Source organism: Anneissia japonica, unplaced genomic scaffold (assembly GCF_011630105.1).
Source record: "Anneissia japonica isolate Jap-2015-1 unplaced genomic scaffold, ASM1163010v1 scaffold287743_len2803612_cov181, whole genome shotgun sequence".
Lineage (NCBI taxonomy): Eukaryota > Metazoa > Echinodermata > Crinoidea > Comatulida > Comatulidae > Anneissia > Anneissia japonica.
The window spans coordinates 1,794,140-1,816,562 of NW_022733259.1; the positions used below are offsets into that span (position 1 = coordinate 1,794,140).

At 34.7% G+C, this 22,423-nt stretch overlaps 1 protein-coding gene across 5 annotated transcripts in view; it reads left to right on the forward strand.

Moving 5' to 3' along the window:
• LOC117116109 (neuroblast differentiation-associated protein AHNAK-like) overlaps positions 1-22,423 on the forward strand; it is a 47,167-nt gene continuing 24,744 nt past the window's right edge. Inside the window, exon 1 of one of the 5 annotated variants that reach the window (XM_033260065.1) lies at positions 1-229. The gene's annotated coding sequence lies outside the window, so the exon portion shown is untranslated. Of the gene's footprint in view, positions 230-4,935; positions 4,953-17,904; positions 18,213-22,423 lie in introns of those variants that run through there. The other 4 variants (XM_033260068.1, XM_033260064.1, XM_033260069.1 and 1 more) reach the window with 4 other exon arrangements.

The following is a 22,423-nucleotide window of genomic DNA, read 5'->3' on the forward strand; positions in this document are numbered from 1 at the left end:
GAATCAAGATAGCCTTGAATGAAGCATCAAATAGCAGGGGTTAGTTGCTGCTTCGCTCATCGTTTCTAATCTATTTCACAAGTTGGCCATTCGAAAACTTATCTTATTCGCTCTTACAAACTGCAACTATTTTGGAAGATTTTCTCCGACTGTTTGATTGAGATCGACGTTGAAGATTTTAAATGGAATTTTGATGAATCATTTGCCGTTTCCAAGACAACGATTGATAGTAGGTTCATTTCATTGTTATTGTTGTTTCAGATTTCAGATATTTATCATCAACGTTGGCGCACTGATGTGATGATGCATATGCAAGGTTATTCAATGTTACTTATGATGATAAATTCAGTGTTTTTTAAGATGCTTTTCCTTACCAATAACTTACCGCCATTGCGTCAGACGGTTTTTTTTTTGTTTTTTTAAAAATCAAAAACACGTTTAAAACCACAATTTCAGATCTTTTGAATGTTGTGATTGCCTTTGGCATAGTAAATAGTAGGTAGAGAAAATCTAATGGCGTTTTGCTTAATAATCACATGATATTGCGCTGTTTGTATTGTATTGCATTTTATTGTATGTTAAATGTTAATTATAGCAAGTGTCTGTAGCCTGTAGTAGGCTCTGCGGAAATTTTAGTAAAATGCTTGTTTTAATTGTTGTGGTATTTGTAATTTATTAATGGATAAAACTTAAATTCAGCACCATTGGATTTTAAAAATACTATGGTTGCTGAGCTAAACCTTCGGCAAACGTCCTTACACGGATTCAATATTTCAATTTTTTTATAAAGATGTAACACCTTCCCCGAGAACACTGTTAATTGAATCGATTAATCCATACATTGAATTTAACGCATGGACAGACAGTAACCGTAGTGTTACTGGCGAAGTAAAAGCAACGTAACACCAGTATGTTGCGACTACTATCGCCTTACTATTTATGTTTTGTGTGCAAAGGAGATGTGTTAGCATTGAAATCTGATAGCCATCTATGATAAAAGGATTGGCCAGAAAAATACTGTACCAAATCCGTTGCATCCATCGACCATCAACGGAGTGAGTTTACTTTGCTTGTTGCCGCCACGATTCATTTTAATTAAAATGCGGGTTCAATATAAATCACAGAGGACGCATTTGTTATTATTTACGCCAGGAGTAGTGTCTATCTATTCCAGACGTATACAAACATGGATAGATAAGTTACTTATTGCTCATGATACAAACATATCACAACATTTAAATTCAAACTGGGGTATATTCATTATGTATTTATAGGCAACTCCTTTGAAACATGAAATACGTCCACGTGGGCGGTGTAAAATAAACATCGTAGAAACATAACTCAATGGAACTTTCCGCCAAGTCCCGCCCCTCGAATGTCCACAAAAAGATAGCGTAAACGTGCATAAAAAGACGTGCGTGTGTGTGGGACACGCGTGTTTGTGGGACAAGTGCGTAATCTTAGTGACGTTCTGATTGGTCAGTTGTTAAGTCTGATTGACTAAGCCCCGCCCCTTGGATATTGTTGCTAAGGTCCCACAAAAACGACAGTACAGTACGGTAAAACCATGGTAATACATACGCAAACACGTGCGTTTGTGAGACGTGACACGCACGTGTTCCTGACCCTGCTCTGATTGGTCAGTTGTTAAAATAAGTTGTTAGGCAGTTTTTGGAATTATGCGAGAAAAATAACGAAAAGCTTAAAAATCATTTATATACTGCAATTCGAATGTTCAATTGCTATATTCAAAACATATAGCCATCTATGAAACATAATATAAATGAATAATATGAATGTTGATGGTTTTCGCAGGCAGTCAAATTAATTTTACTTTATAGTTAGGCCTACTACTGTTTGTACCAGTTTTTTCCTCTTGTATATTGTAGGTCTATCAAAATGAATTACTACTATAGTACTGTACTAGTATTACTCTGGTTCTTTCCAGTGGTTATGTATAATTGTTATCTTTTTGTGCCAAAAATAACGCATTATTTAGGCTGGGTGTTGTATTACTTTTTTTTTTCATCTCGATTATGTTTATTAATTGCATATCCGGCTTGGCGCGTGTGATTGCTTCGAGGACTATATTGCTATCCCGTAGGAATAGTATTCAAATTCACCACATTATGTTAATAGAGTCCTTTGATCAAAGGGCGAATACGAAAACACTAAATGCAGTGGATTTGTATAAATACATCTCTCCTTATCCGTTACTCAGTATGCTTAATCCCAAATCGTTGTTACAAATACAATATTTTTTTGGTATTGTATATCGTAAATTCCACGTAAATATAGGCCTAACTTTGGACGCACCTTGTCGTCATGTAAAGTATGTCACTGTTTCGAAAGTGTAGTATCCAAATCAATTATTATTATTATTATAATTATTAATGCTGTCCATTCAATTGGAAGCGAGGTTTGCTGCCCTAAAAATCTTGATCTTCTGCGCCATCGTTTTCTTCATTCGCCTGATATTAAAGTCAATTATTAATCAACCAATGATAATCGTGTAATCGTGTGTATTTCACCAATTTTTATACCTCCTTGATTTCACCTCCTTAAGGCGGTACTATAGTGGAATATGAAAACATGGAATCTGTTGTGACTGCAATCCAAGCAGCTGCTAAAAGTGTTAAGCATGACGGTGTCCAGTGAGCATACTTTCCTTGACTTGTACTGTAAATTGAATAATTATATTTAAAATATACTGTATTTTTTTCTGTGACGGATAACAACACTGTTCATTCTCCGCAATGCTGTTTTCAACACAAATGAACATTTTGTGTGTTTTATAACTTCCATGCTGTTGTATATTGTGCCTAATGTTTTATCAAGCTTTTTCTTCTTGCGCGACAAGCAACACAACTAAAATTTTAACTCCTTAGTTATTTTTTTCCCTTTTTTTTTGTAAATTGTATATTAAGCCATGATTAAGCTGTGACCTGATTATTAATATTCGCAATCGATTTTACACGATGCTACTATCTTCTTATATAAACGAATCAACGCTCATGCTGTATAGATTATTTTCTCTATTCCTTATTACGTAATTCATAAGTTACGTAATTTAAACAGAAACCGTGAGTGTATAATTGGATAAATAGCAATAGATTATTTTATCCCTCTGTATATTCAAATAGATTATAACTAACGAATTGTAGAAAAATTAACAATTCAAAAATCAATGAGATTATCATGCATATGTAGGCCTATTTGGGGATTATGTGAAGCATTCGATCGATAAATTATAGGCCTATGTGGTTTATTTTGTAGCATTACCAAAGAAATATTCCATTTCTGAACAAACGGTGATGCAGGGTCCTGTATTTTTTTAGCACCCACCACCAGTGGCGTATCTAGCGGATAGGGGTTGGGGTGCACCCCGTAGATACGCCAATGTTCACCACACTTTATAACAACAAATAAATATACTGAATTATCTCATCACGGCGTGAAATAATTTCTCGTCGAACTAGCCAGTTGGGAAACCAGCATCGTTGTGAATTCACATTTTATTTTGAAGTGGTACAGTATTGGACATAGGCGAAATAGGCTGTGACTCTTTCAATGTTAGGCCCTATTGTGATATGGAACTTTTGTTATCGTCCTCGTGTGACTGTTTATACATTTCTAATGACCATGGGGGCCAAGGTGCCTTTGTTAAATAAATCAAATTTACTTTGCAAATTACATTGGTCGGTTGCTTTGAGTTGCAGAGAATACAAAGCGACAGGCCGCTTCTCTTAGGTATTAAATAGAACCGTCGCAACACAATGACAGCGGAACTAATTTCTATTGTATTATTTAATTCGTTCAGACTAAGTGTTCAAACATGTTTTGTAAAATGTTGGTACGTATTGATCGGTTCTTATTTTAAAACAATATAATAACAAAATAATAATACAGATGATGATGACTCCGATGTATACCCTCTGTAATTGTCTTCCTCCAGTAAATGTCGGTGTCCAATGTCGACATTTCGTAATAACCAGGGCTTCTCGTAACCGAACTCTTCCCAAATGAATTTTTGCTCAACTTACCTACGATAAAAAAAATCGCCTACCGCGGATATTTCGTAACTTTTAATGGCTACAAAAAATGTCCTCGGCAATCTTACGAAAAGTCCGGGTTACGAAGTGTCTGCCACGGCCACCTGATGAATATAATGCCAATTTTTTTTATATAGCAAAAACTAATGATTAACCCAGGTAGTTAAAGTAATAAACATGATTATTATTATTATTATTATTATTATAAAAACTTTATTTTTACACGGAAGGCTTGTCTCACTCGGTGGGTGCTCTACCTACAAGGCCGTACTGTTTCTGCTTCTTGCGCTGAAGTCCGTGGCTCAAATCCGGCCAATGTCGGATTTTAATTAGAGTCGATCGCTCGGCTCCTCGAATAAGCCTCGCATAAGAGTTAGGAGAGACAGGGGGCATGGCCCAGCCACAATTCCTAATGACAAAATAAAATAATAATAATAATAATAATATAGGCCTAATAATAATAATAATAATATAGGCCTAATAATAATAATAAATAACGAATACAGTAGGTGAAATTTGAACTTCTTCTAGGTCATTCAGGTAGGCCAAATATAGTACCGTGTTGGTAAACAAATATTATGTGCCCGAATTAATTTCTGAAACCTGGTTCCATTAATACCAATAAAGCTTGATATCTACATAATTTATGTATGTCCTATAGAATGGTTTATGGCTCCAAGGCTTTCATCGCTGAAGGCTAACAAACAAAACTCGACCTTCTTATGTTTTCATATTGTTCAACCTCGAAAAACATCACCAGCCAATAAGCTGACATTCTGAGCTTTCTCATCAGAGAGCATTATGCATTAGGAAGAAACTATTTTTTATTGTTTATCGATTGTTCGTTTTTATGGTTTTATCCAGTCCATCTAGTACCTGGTTTCAAGCTGAAACTGTTACGTGAGTCATCATTTGCTACATTTTATGTTTTCTTGTTGTAGAGTAATATCAAGTGCAGCTAAATACCTAATATTGTTGGAATTCCAGAGTTCGTGTCGTTCGAGTTGAAAATGTATATAAGACGACTGATTCGGCCTATAAGGACCGAGGAGTGTAAGGACGTAGGTTATTTGACAGGGTAGGATTTAGTTAAGTCCTTATAGTTACATAACTGAGATCAATTCAAAAATAATGGGCTATTAAAGGATAATAAATTTTCTATATATATTTTCATCATCCAATACAATATTAATAGTATTATTATATACAGTAGGTCCAATAATTAAATATCAAACGGACTGTAGTGTTGGGGGCGCGCGCGTGATGTCACTGATAGCGGAAGGATCCGTATAGAGTACCGTATATAATAAGAATATGATTATGAACTTAATGCAAATCCCGATTCAATGATGTTTATATCAATAAGCAGAGTAAATGATTAATGCTACATCAGCACGTTTCGTTTGTAGACTGGTTTGTCACGTATTTAGTACATTCCTTCCAATCCCAATGTCCAGGGTTCAAATCCAGTGAGATACCAGAATTTTCGTTCACGACTAAATTCCCTAAGCATCATTAAAGGGACTGGAGAATGTCCTGAATACAGTACATAGTATGAAAGATTACAGTATTCTTTTTGAGCCTCTGTTATCCATGCTAAAGATGTTCCCCAACACATGGCCAGAAAGTGGCTGGTTTTAAGTCTAAGAATGTGAGCAGATGCTAAGCGTACATGGTATTGAACTATCTCCAAACATAATTTCACGTTGTCAATAAGTATGTTAAGGATTTCGTAAATAATCTATTTAATGCTGGCCTACTTCCAGACGGAAAGTGTTATAGGTAAGAAGAACAAGTAAGAAATGGATGGATACAGCGTTGTTTTTTTTTTTTTGTCGTCTACATTAAGTCTTGACCTTTGTCAGATAAGTTCCATTGCCATCAGCATAACCATCACCATCACTTAATTTATGTCCATTTAACTGTGATAGACATCATATAGTATACTACTACGAAGATCGTAGATTGCTCTCGTACTCCTTCTAACGTAACACCGACAAGAGGCTATAGTATTACCAAAGAATAATAATACTAATTTGCACAATACTTGACAAAAACATCTCTCGACTGAGCAATAGAGACGCGTCGAGATTGTTTATATTGTCAGTGGAATTTCGGTTACGGACAGGTATTTAAGCATTGCGCATGCGTTATATATATTTGTCCAGATCCTTTCTACATGTTTGCTTGTGAAATTTGATAACAGTCGGGTCGAGCGTTCGCTTGATTTCTCTGAATGTCAAATACATTGTTCACATATAATGCCCGACTTGGTTAGGTAAGTAGCTTTGTTTCTTGTCTCCAATATCAGATTAATTCGAAAAGAAAGCTAGATATGTATTACAAATTGATTTAAAGGCAACCGGGGACAAAGTTGCAATACAAAACGATTGTTTAATTTAATTTATTATTTTTAAAAGAACTTCGATGTTATATATGTTTTCTCTCAAATGTAATTGTGGGTGCGTTTACATGATGATATTTTTTGATAACATTAAATTGATTTCTCTCTTTTTTACAATGTATGCTTTCTTCATTATTTCAAATAAATTAATGCAATTAATTAGGCAGAAAGTGCATTTTATTAAGTTTGCGTTGTTGCAGTTTCCATGTACTTGTTTAGACAATGTTCATCGATGCGACAGTATGGCTTGGATGTTCATTAAAATTATGATTTTTAATTAAGACCAATGAAATATAACATGGTAATAAGACGTAGGCCTATAGTTTACACAAGAAGGTACTTGTGTACTCGTATTAATTTTGGATAATTTTTAAAAGTACAGTATTACTCTCATAAACGATCCCCTCTTGCGCGCGTCCACGAAGCGGAACATTATTGCGTTTTACTTTCTCTGACAACGCAAGAGTCAATCATATATTATTATGAACGTCTTGGTATTTACCACCTTTGCTATCCCTCGCCAAGATAAGTATGACTCCCAGCTGTTGCAAGACATCTAGGCCCATGAAACTGTATTCGACGCCATTTGGATATTAATGCTGCAATGCGAATGCCGTAATCTATCTTCAGTCGACAAGGATATCGGACAAAGATGACGATGTTAAAGATGATGACAAGTTTGCGATGTGATAGATGATGTAAAAGTCTTCTGCTAAATGCTGCCACTCCCCTATGACCCGTCCAGGTCAATTTAGTGGAACTATAAAGAAAGCAAACACTGTTGTACAGTATGCCGAAGTCATGACAACATTCAGTTAGAATTTAAAGAAATCATAATTGACCGTATTAAAAAACATTAAAATAAAATAATAATATTGAAAAAACAATCATCTCTCTTTTTACTTAATATTAATAATTTTTCTTAATTTTTCAAAAGGATGGTAGGATTTTAATGTAGACTCTTTGCAAAGGTGAACGTACGTAATTTAGGCCTAGTTGGTTATGTGATTGGTAGTAGGAGTGTATATTTATATTATTTCTATTTCAAAATAAACTAAATATGTTGCAAATGGATGTACAACATCAATGGCCGTATTCGACTGGTCGTTCTTCGTTAAACCACGCCCACCTGCGCAGAGGTAAATCCTTAACGAAGACAACCAGTCGAATAGAAAACTTGTAAATACTCGATAAAACAAAATGGCTGCATAGTTACCGCGATACACGCTGTGTAATCAAGATTGCTCCAGCTTGTGTCAATATGGGTTATAAAAAAATTATATTCATCTAGTTTTTGAATTCTGTTGGCCTATAATTATTTTTTGACTTCATGTGGGTAAATATTATGATTTTTATTTTCTGAAATTTAATCTAAATTATATTAACACAAATGTTGTTTCTAAACTCACCAATCGGCCTTGTTTGTTTTGGTCACGTGAATAACGCTGATTAACGCATTCTGGTTTACGTTAATTTTCGTTGTCAACGAAGTCTTCGAACCAGTCGAATGAAAATAATACTCAACGAAAATTCGTACTCAACGAAATGAACAAGTCGAATACGTCCAATGTCGCGGTTCAGTCATGAAAATAGACCTTTCCGGAGTTAGAATCAACAATACCCAAGGGGCGGGGCTTGGCGGAAAGGTTCATTACAGAATTGTCACGACCACATGTGACTACCCATGTCTCAGAAAAGAGACCTTTAGAACATTTTAGCCACATGGAGGGTAATTCCTCCATGGAGCAACCAATTACAATAGGCCTACTGGACGAACTGTTATTAAAAATATAAAGAAACTACATCGATAAACTACACTTTTGTTTTTATAAGAACCAGTAAAATTTTGCCCAGACTCAGTGTTCTTATTTTTTAGCCAATTTCAGGCTCAAAATGTTCTTATTTTACACACTTTTCAAACATAGAAAAGTATTGTACAGCAGTATACAATGTAGGCCTACTGGGAGGTGAAAGCTGCCCTGCAAAAAATGGCCCCGAATGGGAGGTACACCTACTGAACTGTATTATAGAGGGTATTGCATAGTCACACCTACTGCACATATAGGTAGATATAATTTTTTGGTTGTTTCTATTTTGACATTCTACCTCAGCCTTAATTTTCTTATTTTGTTCTTAATTTTTAAGCAATTTCAGCCTCAGTGTTCTTATAAATGTGTTCTTATAAAAAAAAAGTGTATGATTACAGTAAGAGTCAATGCAGACAATAATGGAGATAAACACTACAGTATATTTAAGCATGGAGGAAAGAGCTTTTTTTCTCATGAAGGTACAATCATGTTTGTCCAATTCACTATACAGGTAATAGTGATTTCCAATAAACGTTCTCGGAAACACCGGAAAGAAATGTTGAATTTCTTTAAGTTGTTCATTAATTTACTGTTAGAAAGGATCCCGCAGGGAACATGGGATAGGCATATTTACCCATTCCAGCCTGGGAATAAGTTACTTATTGTTTTGTGAATTTCCAGAGTTAAAACATTCTGAACGTTGGTTTCGCACTGAATACACACAATCAAGCCAATCCGAGATTTACAGGCCTAGGCCTACAATATTAAAACAAATTAATCTTTTATTATTAAACATATGCCGCCGTATTTGAATATTTTTTATTTAGGCCTATATATTGTAAATAAAAAGATATTTTGTGCAGTGCAAATTGTAGGCTTAGTCACGTGGTTAAAATTTCTTAATTTCATTCACAAAATAATTTACATGAAAAACTTTTACTAATATTTAAGTAATTACTAAAATACTTATTTAAATAAATAACATTTTATTTTTGATGTATTTATTATATTAGATGTTGCTGGAGTTATTGAATATTATGTAATCTTTGAATGGATTTTAAAGGGAAGTTGTCGGTCCGGAGTTTAGATAGGCATATATTTAAATACGTGTGAGAGTACAGTATACAATAACCGTTAGTAGAATTGGCTAAGACCCAAGTACTAGTCGAGGCATAGGCCTATTTAAAAAGCATTAACTAAATTCAGGTTGTAGTGAAGGTGTTGAGGTAGGTCTATGAATGTTATAATTATCTCTAAAATTATTACTACGTGGTTTAATGGTCTCGCGGAAAGTCATTTCGGGATCCCTTGAGGGCATTGGCGGGTCTTTACACCTGAGGTCAGCATTCTCGCAATGTTAATGATCACCGGCCAAACTCTGATAAAATAAATAGTTTAGGCCTACAGTACGATGACCATTAAATGTGGGGCACAGGTCAAAATTTGACCTTGCTAATGCGTAACAATTGAACTATAACCCTGCATGTATTCAAGTTCGGCGTTTTATACCTCGCGGCGGGTATTGGGTCATTTATCACGACGTAAATTGAATGTACAACTCTGGTGCAAATATCAGTGGTAATTTTGTAATAAATATTTGACATTACAATCATGGTGAAAACTTTTGATATACATGACAAATTGAATTTTTATCAAATTTAAGCACTTATGTTGCAATATATTATTATGTACATTTAAAACATTTGAAGCAAACATAGCACCGTTTACTAAACTTGGTAATATGAGAAGTTTAGGTCAGGATCAGTGGTGGATTCAAGGCGGGGTGGGGATGGGACGTCGGCCCTAACCCCTTATTTTTTTTGAAAATTATTTAAATGAGAAAAAAAATTATATTCAATTTTAAGTTTGAGTGCCATTTCCACTCTGGAGGGAAAAGGAGCGTAGCCACCCTTTTTTACGTTTGTAAATATTCAAAAATCTGCATCTCATTCACCGTTCCCCAGTTCTTCGTCAAACAACTTTGTCTTGGAAAAATCAGTTCTACAACGTATTCATTTAGTTCCCTCCGCAGTCCGACTTTAATGCCTTCTGAACTAGTAGTGCCCTGGTATAATGTACTTTTGATGACAGTTTACACTGTCTCGTCAATAATATATAAACTAGGGCGCGTACACTTCAGTTATACGGTGTACTTTGTGCATGTCCCATCGATCTTATTTAACAAACGATACATTGTGGTACTGTATAATGGATGATTGGACCAAATATGCGAGATATTCCAATATGTGCTGTGGATGCAGATATGATAAAGTTTAATTCAGGTTAAGACTACCGTAATTAATCATCTGTTGATTGACTATCTTCATAAGTATGTAATATATATCTCATTAATCTGTTCCGTGTGTACATACCAGACAACGGATAATATTGTCGTACCAAAATGATAAGCGTTGGATATAATTGTATCCAGATATGACGGAGTCGTACATTTACTTTTACAGAAGCAAGTCATTATGATGTTTTTTATTCTCACACAATATACATAAGGATATAGGATCAGATACTGGAGCGGATCCAGCCCGGTAAGAAAGAGGGAGTGTGAATGTGCCATAGAGATAATAATAAGAATAGCACTATGGAATGTGCAAACCGAGTTCATTAGGAAGAGCTCCTAGTAGGGAGGGGTACAAGGGAGTGAATCCCCTTAAACCTCTACTAGCTGAGATGACGACTAAATTGGTGTCCATGCATTGAAAACATTGAAAGATGGAAGAGTGTCAAATTAAACCAACCGACCAATCAGAACATGAGTCATGATTACGCGAATGTCCCACGGAACGGCTCATCGTTAGAGCATAGAAGAATATAATATATTTGAGCGCTAGAAGTGGGGGGGGGGGGAAGGGGTGAGGATTAAGGTAGAGCATTACTGTATGGATAATAGAATAGAAGAATTTTAGATCATCGACCTGTAGCGCACTAGACCTCAACGGATGATGACGATGATGGAAACAGAAAAGAGCTAGGATTACGCGCATGTCCCACATAAAGGTGTATCGTTAGAGCATGTAAATAAATAAATTGAGCTAGGAGTGGGTGGATTATGGTAGCGCATTAGTGTATGGATAATAGATTATAAGAATTTTAGAAGATCATCGACCTGTAGGCCGCTCTGTGACCTCAACCGACTGATCACAATTGAGGAAGTATACAGTACCGGTACTTCTTGCAGTATCTTGTATGTGTAAATTTAAGCTTACAGTGTTGACTGTACTCTCAACTTTGTTGGTACATCGGTAATGAGAAAGGTTGCTGGTGATTCTCCCAATGGTGTGACTTACCGGTACAGTACCTCCTTGTAGGTTTCAAGTGCTTGAGTTTCCCTTTGTACAACGTTTGATAAATAAACATGAACATAAAAACAGGTATTCCGATTAGAAAAGTAACATCAACGTCGTTTTCTAAACATGGCATAAGAAATAATTGCTTAATACTTTTTTTTATTTTTTTATAAGAACACATTTTATAAGAACACCGATGCTGAAATTGCTTAAAAAGAACAAAATAAGAACAAATTGAGGCTGGGGTAAAATGTCAAATACGGTTTTTATTTTAAAGAACCTAGAGAAAAACCAACAAACCTATCTTTATCTTATGTGCAATAGGTGTGACTATGTGATACTTAATAATAATTTTCTGTCTTTGAAAGTGTGTAAAATAAGAATAATATAAGAACATTTTGAGCATGAAACTGGCAAAAAAAAAAGAACTCTCAGCCTGGGCAAAATTTTTCTGGTTCTTTTTTTTTTTTTTTTAAATTTTAATTTATTACTGTAGGCCTGCATTCAGTAGTAGGTGAATTCCGCCTTCCTATGATTGAAATTTCAATTATAATATTAATTATTCATACATAATTTACATATAAACATACTATTAAACCTACAATCACTGTTTAATGTAAAATACTGTACATTCTATGTTTATAGTAGTCTCTTTTATTGATCATTCAATGCAAACAAATTATTTAATTTTTTCTGAGATTATTTTAAGCGCTATGAGGTAATCGGGCGCTAAAACAAGCTAATTCATATGGGGTTTTTTTTCTATATTTTGAATGCACTTTCATGTGACACTGATGTAAACATAGTATATTCATAAATATTATGATTAAAAGTTACGTATTAACCATATCAAGCTAATCCACACATAGGGGCTTATTTGATTTATGGACACATTTTTGGCAATATGTTCATTTAATATAATTTACAGATAGACGGAAGTATTATATAGCCTTACCAGTACCGATGACTTACTAATAGAAATAGTTTTGGTAACGTTTCAAATTCCTATTTTGCGTTAAAAACCCACCCGTAAACACACGCATTGGGGAAGTGAAGAAATAACTAAATTGCCAATGTATAATTTCCTTATAAGTTCCGATGACCCATTTGGCCCTCAATACCGTCTGAATAAGGAGGTAACGAGCAGACTGTGGGCTTGGCCTGGTTCTGTTTTATTAATTTGTGACTGAATGGACAGATGCTGAGAAAGGTATTAAAAATCCACCTGCAGGGCTGAGGCGATACTAGTACATTTTTACCCATTTGTAGTATACTTTAAGTTTTAGATTTATGACGTTCTTGTGTCTTGAAACCCATTCTCACCAAGTCCGCACCACACGCGAAGCAAACAATAATACAGCGTATGTTTAAAATTTCCTTAGTAGACGATTTAAGCGTTTAAATTTTGCGTACTAAGGTACGTACGGTAACCACCCGCAGGGTTCTGGTTGTCATTATGATCACTATCCTCTACACCACCATCATACCATCGTTACCATCATCACCATGACGTCATTGGTCTAAGCATAGGGTATAATGGTCTTAGTAATTATGTACTGATACATCATGAGGGCGCTTCTGCTAACCTAAGATTTACGTATGTTAATTTTTGCGTAATGATTTCACTTTTAATGAAAAAAAACGTGGATATTGTTTGAGGGCGATCTTCCTGATGCAATCCTGTCCTAGTAGAATATTTAAATTACAGTATATATAGGCCTAGGCCGGCCTTTGTAATTACTGAAGATAAAATTCGAATACCGAATAATCCTTTGCGTGTTTATAGCGTTGCGGCATAATTGATGAATATAATAATTACAATGCATGATAAATAGATAAGTGACCCTGGAATCATTACTTAAAATACCAATGTATTATTTCCTCTTAATACGCGGTTAGACTTAACACACAATTCTGAATACTGTACAAAAACAAGGACGTATGGCCTGGTGACACTGTGTCTGATGAAACTTTTATTAAGTACTGAAAACCACTGAAAAGTAGTTAGGTCGCGAAAAAGTTTCTTGATCAGGCTTTATATTTTTACAGGATTGTGTGGATTTTTAGGAAAGTGAATTGAAGGAGACAGCCCAAAAAGATAAAGAAGAGGATGGGAAACGTGTTTCCCCCCTCCCCCCACCAACTTTTTATTTTTATTTTGCTGACTTTTCCTCGCATTTCAAGAAGTATTACGATACGCAGGACGGGGCGCGACAAGAAAAAGCATTGGATTTGTGGTTGCGCGTGGTTCACGCATCTCTCAAATCTCAATAAATCTCGTATATGTGTACTATGTATGACCATGGAGGAATTATTATTATTATTTATTCCTCCATGGTATGACGAAAATAAATCTTGAATCTTCAATCTTGAATCTTCTCTCTGTGGTTACATCCGGCGTCACACTGTTTGAGAGTTTTGGTAAATACAAAACAACGGAAATACTCACCACACAACACCATTTGCTTGTATAGAATGTGATACGATTTGCGATGGTTAAATAATAACAGGATTTGTGACAATGATACATGTAGGCGAGGGGATACAAACAATATACAGTACTCTACTCATTCTTCCGATACCGAATTCTTTAAACTTTATTACAATCTATTAGACCGTGACAAACACTAAATGTGTTATTCAATAATAATAGAACTATAATAATATGTACCATACATTTTGTTGTTTATCTAAGATTATTTTATGTTCTGAAAACAGTTGTGCGGAAAATCGAACTCCGCAAGCGTTCGTAAATGTTTAAATTTATCAATTATTCATATAGCAGAGAGTGAATGATACGGTGAAGTTTATACCAGGGCACAGCATCAAGGCTGTCTCGACAATAATACGCAAAATAATGTTGTAATGCTTATCGATTGCCTCTACTCTACGTCTGATGGACACGAGCGCGTGGTAATGAAATTATATGGCGAAGTATATGCTATAGATCGGTTCCGATGCGTGGTTAGTGTCGCGACAGAGTTCTTCCGCGGATTTGACATTATTGTTAGCTGCCAACTTTTACAACAAAAACATACTTGAAATGTGTAGGCGATCATCCTTTTTGATAGTGACCTAGAAATCCAGCTAATTCAGGTGAAATCGCTTACTGTACTTTTATGTGATTTGTAATGCAGGGAGAAATAGGGTAACGATTTATCAATTTTCAACAGGTTAGTGTTAAAAATTAAATAAACAATTAATTCATTTAGCTTTAGTCTTTGACAATATTATCTGTATTACAGTACTTACGATGGAATAAAATACCTAAATCTTAATAGAAGATTAATTAATTCCGAGTTCTTAACAATTGAGGGCGCATGTCAAACCATACCTCCAAATTTGGATAATGTTTTCGTGTCAATATCACGTGGGAATGATGAATATAAATATGTTTTTCAAATAATTTATTCGTGTGACATTACATTTGATGGTATTTGGCAGACACTGATATAGTAATATATGCTAATTAATGCATAATTACCATACTCTTCGAACATTGCATAAATAAATAGTAATACTGTAGGGCCTATTACATAATAACATTTTTCACTTTAGAATTGTACTTGAAATAGGAGCAAGTAGAATATTATCAACGTGACACGTGAATCATATAAATTTTAATTGATGAAATTACATTTCGGTATCTTTATTTCAACATCAAATATGTACATGAAACAAATTGCAGTATAAACTGAATTGAATATTGAGTAATTTGTAGGCCTAAGTAAAAAAAATAAATAAAATTGTTATTGATAGCAATTTCGTTAAATAAAATACCTAACGAGCGTTTGAATGGAGCATTTTCAAAATTACGATAATTACTAAGAGATATATAAGCTACAATACAAAACACCTATCTTATTAACTTTACATGCGGAATCAATACTTAACTCAGAATCAACATTTGATCGAAAGTGCCAAGAAGCATCCATATTTTCATAATTTCATCATTTACATAACATACTTTATAAGAGTACATATCTACATCCTCCATGTGATTTTCCCTCCTTAATTGTTTCTCGTTTTGAAAATTAAAATATTTTTCTTGCGTTTTTTTTTTTTTTCGAAACTTAAGAACAGCTCAGCTCGTTATAAAGTCATTCCCCTGCTTAATTGTTTCTAGTTTTGGAAATTAAAATATTTTGTCTTGCGTTTTCTTTTTCGAAACATTTAAAAAAGCTCAACTCGTTATAAAGCCAAGAACAATTCAATTGAACTACTTAGAACGAGAGGATCTATTGTGACCATGTAACACAATGTATCAACCTTGCCAAGGTTCCAATTTACACCTGTTATTGTCTGAATAGGCGTGTTCCAATGGTCATTATGCAGTTGATGGGATGGAGAATAGAGCCATTTTGAATGAATTTTTTTTAATGAATACACCTCGCGAAATGGACTAAATAATTTCGCCAGGGTGTTGAAATTAGGCACCAGGGCTCATGTTAGCTGATATAGCCTACCTGTTCCTGTTCAGGTCTGACAATTTCCGGCTGAGGGAAGCTGGGTCGGGTAGGGAGTACTGGTGAGGTACCCCTCCCCTTATGCGTCTAGAAAAACTGGGCAATTTTTAAAGGTGTTCGAAGAATTTTTGGAACGTATTACTGTATGGCCAAAAATAAATAAAAGAAAATATGATTTCCTTATTTTGGCCCGACGAGTTGTGGTAGACGGTGGGAGAGGAGGGAGGGGTTTGGTCTGTCCGACGAGGGTTTAATCCGTAGCGCCGCTATTTGCATCATATACGGTACTATATTAAGGTCGCGATTTTTTTTCTCTTGATTGAACCGATTCTGAGTTATGCTGTTCTAATTCCAATCAATTGCACTGGCCATCATAAACGTTAATGCATAAATGATGTATTATCGCTCGATTCTTTTTGTGTTTCGATGTCCTGACAATAAAATAGAGCTGTCACAGCATTGTAATTATGCAATAATTGAACCGATAAAAATGAAATGATGGTAGTTATATTGTGGTATGAAATCGAGGCTACGATCACATAATATTTTAGTACAGTACGATAGGCTCGATAATCAGGGTACTGTATACTGTACGCGTTATCTAATCAATCGGAAGTTAATTCTGCCTGTATATTAACTGTCGACAAAATGCTGGTCGGAATAGTTAGATTATTCTGATACTTCTCATTGAACCCGGTACCCCTAACACATAAATACTTTGGACCCTCCCAAATTCCAATACAGTATCCCAGCAGACAATGCTGAGTTGACATTCTTTTTCCTGTGTTTTACATCTGCCAGATCCATCCCTCTTTTAATTTTTTATTTTTTTTTCAATTTCAAAAGACATTTATTTACTTCCATAGAATAAACACAAAAATATACAATACAATATAATTTAAAATAATAACGTAAATAATCGATGGAAGAAGGCATGATCCCGAGAAGATAAAAAATCTTGTGGGCATGCCTTGAAGGAAATGAAAGTCGATACAGACATTAAAGAAAGAAAGAGAAAAAAAACAATGAAAAAAAAAATAAGTGAATCTCTATTACGTGATTATGATATTCATATTTAATATGGTGGTAGATCCAGAAATTATTCTTGGTATCTTTTTTATTGCTCAAAATTAAAAATATAATCGCAGCCAGTAGCTGAATTGGCGTATTCTTATTACAAAGTAAATATTACATTGCACAACAAGAACTCACCTAATTAAAAAATATACAAATACAGGAATTTCAACAAATTACAGTAAAAAAGATTAAAGATTAAAAGAAATCCACATAGATTTAAGGCCCATGGAGAAAATTTTGGAGATGCAGGGCCAAGATCGTCTCGGTTCCAACATGAATGGGATGAGGTACACAAATATCTATAGATGGCGGGCACTATCAGACATAAATACTGAATGCAATTCTTAAAAGTTTTTTTCCAATTTGTTTTTAACTTAAGAAAAACTTTATTGGGGGTGGGCGTGGGTTGGCGGCGGCCCTGTTGGATTTTGCATGCACCAAAAAATAATCACATGCAACAGAATATAAGGTAGTCACTTGCCTGGGACCATCTGTATTTTATTCGGGCCTTGAGTTAGCCGATCTATATACAGTAATTAAACAAACAGCTTTTTAGATTTTATTTAGTTTCGTTTCAGAAGAATACCTCTTAAGTCATCGATTCAGTAAAGTTGTGTAGGTCTATTCATGGTCTATTCAGCTACCATGTTGTGGTTTTTCATTATTTTGCTACGCGTAGGTTGACTCGGTTTTAGTCCTGTGCTTACCTATTAAGTGAAGGCAACCAATCGTGACGCGGTTTGAATTGTATCAAGGTAAGCTTCATACAAACGCGCATTAGGATTAATGAATAACAATGCTGAAGACTTTTTCTCAAAACGTAAATGGAATAGTCATTTGAATTGCAAAGTGGCTACCACACAGTAAAACGAGTTTAATTACCCAGCAGTAAGGTCGCAAGGGAGTGTACCCTAGGCAAAATAGCAGGTATTACCGAGAGGGATGGCTTCTGAGTTACGATGCTAAGCTGAAGTTTTTGTTGCTGGAGTTTTTCAGAAGGATTTTATATTCTCACTCTGAATCGCTTATAGTATTTTGTATTTGTTTATCAAGCTTCGACCAGACGATTGGATAGCCGTATTTGTGATTGTTTGGAACGAAAGGTTCGTGTACTGAATTTTCTTCGATCGTTACTAAATAATATGTCTAGGTATAGCATTATTTATCGTCCATAGCACAACCAGGTGAACATTCAGCATGTTAAAGCAATCTTTTGCATGGGTTTCACGCTTTTAATTTTAATATGCTGCAAAATACGGTATTTAGACACACTTTTGGATGTTCATTATTAGAGTAGAATGCTTTGCTAGTTAGTAAGGTACTTGTGTACATTGGGTTTGTGTGACTGTATAGTAAAATTATTTATAACATGATCAATACATTTGTATCGCAATTTCATTTATGTTAATGTATTGTCATGGAGGCAATATAATATAACTGCACACGTTTAAATTTTGTATCTATGTCATCATGGAAATATCAACGCCGGGTATCACAATTGCCAATTGTGTTTTCCTTCATAACTAGGTTACTTCATATTTACCATTATTATTACTGTATAAAATAGTCTAGCATCTTTATTTAGTGTACATACATACGGTGTTTATTTTATATTGTGTTTATATTTTCTGCTGTTAGAGAAATAGATAGAAGCATTTCATGTGCGTCAATAAATGAAATCTGAATTTAATTAAGTAGTGGATTCATCGATTAGATAGTTGGATAATCAACCTATTAAGGTGACTTTTACGATAGATTAAACTAAGCTTATCCATGTGTAATACTGATATATTATTATAATACGAAAAGGCCTAACATTAAAAGTATAATCATGTGATGTGTGAAGAATGCAGACCTACATCGCTTCACCACCACCACCACCACCATGTTTGCACATACTATCTTCCCTCAATATCGTATTCATGGCAACATGTTGGTACTTAGCTTAAGTAAGCCTTGTATTCATGGCCAGCTGAACCGGCGACCTAAAAGGTCCTTGAAAAAGCAAAGCGTAGGTTACAATAGCTCGCATCCTATTTACCTCGCATTTAATTAATTTGAAATATATTGCAAATAACCATATGTTTTAATTCCCTTGCACGCACGATACCTAAATTTGAAAAAAAAAATTATTTAAATATATAAAATAAATGCTTTAAACTACGATCCGACGTTTATTAGAATTACAGTTAGGCCACATTTAAAACAGAAAGTTTTCAAAACTTCATTTTTTTTTTTTTTATCATAGTAGAGCAATTTTAGGGCGTTGCACAGTCGCAAAACAAGCGCGCAAAACAACTGGGTTACTTGCGTTTGCTCCAGCGCGTCTAGTGTAAACTCAGCCTTAGATATACGACTATTTTGTGTGCGTCGCGACGACCATTTTTATGAAGAAAATGAAAGAAAAATAACTGAGTCTTTAATATCCCCTTTTCTCTAAAAAGCACGACGCCTGATAAAAAATGACATCGTTTTAATATTATAAAACCACGTAGGCCTATATTGGATCTGTGATAAAACATATTCCTCCATACACTGACCACCAACGACCATCTGTTGCTACTTGCACCGCGTGTCGAGTGTGTGAAAGATTTTAAGTAGGCCTACTGTTCGTTCACAACGTAGTCTATATACTGCTCATCAGATTATTTTTTTCCATTAAAGAGGTCATTGTTACTTCTAATAAACCAGAGGGTTGATCGAAACTACCTGATTCATTAAACATATCGATCCGTTCGCAACGATAATATAGGCCTACAGTAATTTTCAAAGCAAAGAATAAAATAACAAGTATCCTTAGCATTTTTTGATCAGTGACTTATTAACTTACATTTGATGGCAAAAATATACAAATTGATATTTTTGCGTCAGTATATTCATGTTTGTATGTTTTATACCATTACGGGTACTTCTGTCTCACCCACAAGCTACCAGAAAATATTAATTTGTTTTTAAGTGGAGCTTGGGTTTGATTGTGAATACCGAGATAATGCCCCCACCCTTCCAAAAATGCAGGATGGTAAATAACAATACAATTGTTTTCTAATGTTATTGCATCCTCAAAATACACGGTCTTAATTAGGCCTGCAATGCAATTGTTAATTAAGTTCAATTGTGATTCCAGTAAAGTAGTCGCCAACGTTCCCAAACTTCTCGTATTATTTACCCTCTGAAGTTGTAGTGCAGCCAACCCTTTAACATCTTATTCCAAACTCTTTTGTTGTTGTTTTTTATTTTTAAATTGGTTCGATAACCATAAGGTATGTAGGCCTAAATCGAAAGCTGCCATAGGGTTAAATCTTATTCTTTGCCGATTATGTGGCTACAACAGAAAGGTATTGTTATATTGGGGGTTTAATTTTTTCTGCATTCTGTTGGCAGAAAACAAGTACATAATAATCAATGGTTTACAGAATATCATAAATCCAGCCTACTATAAAGGAATATTAATTTATAAATGTACGTTCCTATTTTGTGTATAATACAATACTCTATGTACACATGGAAATATATTAGGCCTATTCAGAGATGCTAGTTATCAGGCCTACGTTTATTGGTTCCAAGGTGGGTCTCGACGGCGTTTCGTGGTATTTATTTTTGTATTTAAAAAACAATCGTAACGATTGATATCTGTGCTTTCATAAACGATATTGTTCAGAAGTATGAGAGTTGGAAACAGGGAAAATGGAATTTTAAATCTACTAAAATATTATTTATGTAGGCCTATCTAATTTTTAGGTATAATAATATCTCAATGCATACCAGCAGGTCTTTACAGTTTGATGACAGCATTTCTCTCTTTAGTGCGGCATTAATTACACAATGTTAGAGTGGCGTTTCGAATGTTACCTTTTTATTTACCCATAGGACACTTACGGTTTACCTTTTTTATCAAATTACCATTTAATTATTTCTAAAATGAGCTTTTAGTAGAAATGCGTCATTAGTACATAGCAATTGCGGTGTAATTAAATTTAAGTATTTTTATGATACAAGGACCATGGAATATTTAGTCCCTTTGAAATAGGTTGTTTGGTGGTGACATAAGATAAAAATTAAGCTTATTGAGGTACTTGGCGAAAAAATAAATAAAAAAGCAAACAAACGTCCCGTTTAACGCGAAGATTATGAGAGCGCGAAACTCCCGAAAAACCCGAAAATACGTCAGGTTTGGTACGCAGCGATTTTTGAGATCGGCGATAACTTAAGGAGTTTCTATCTTTTTTAAAATTTTATTTCAATCGTCCAACAGGAACTCTTCGTTCCCACTTACTTATTCCTCCATGTTTTGACACTCAACATCTACTGCTTTACTACTATTATAAATTTTATCCTTGCCATGACAACTGAGTATCTATACGAATCAATTTTGGGCCGGGGGAGCAGTCCTGGTAGGGAACACATGGGCCTGGTCTTCTGCGAACGCATCGCTGAATATGAATAGATAAACCCACTAATACAAATACTGTAGGCCTAATATTATTACTGTACCTCTTACTCATCGGTTATTTGAGGTCAATCATACCATGGTCATACCTCCATATGATCTGGTTTCATACATAATAAGAGCATATACGAGCTAAGGGACACTGAACTTACTTCAGAGCACCCCGAAGGCTTACCGTAGTACTGCACATAACATGTTAAATCGTTAATCAAATAATTAATTGTTGGCAATAATAATGTTATGGTGTGTGTGTTATTTGATCAAATATATTTCCTACGGACACAGTAAAAAAAAAAAAAAAAAAAAAAACATGTTGTATACTTTTCGACTCATTATTTTAGAAAACCCCATTTTAAGGCATCTTGCATTGCTCAGCTGACCCTGGATAGGCCACGATAAACTCATCTCAGTAACCTGGACGACAGAATTTAGCTAATGATACTAAGTGCAACTAGTATACAAAAATAGTCACAATTCTAAAATAAAAAAATTCTTGTATTCATTGTGATTCTAACTCAAGAATAATTGCTTAAATATTTACTCATTTTCCCAGTACAGGACACACTTTTCTCGAGGTTTGGTAATATCGTACATGATATTGTATTCCTCATTTCGGAATATACATTATACGGAATTATTTTTTAGTAGCTCCTATAATTTCGAATCTTAATAAAACAAAAGTCTGGAAGCCTGGTTGGTACATTATTTTTCATCAAGATTTTCTGTTTTATTAAGATTCTAAGTTTATTAACGATTGACCCCTCAAGTATTCAGTAACCAAGGCCGCTACATAGTGTTGGCATGTGTCTGTATGCTATATCCCAGGGGTGTTTTTCTCCAGATTAGGCATACAAACCAACATTTGTG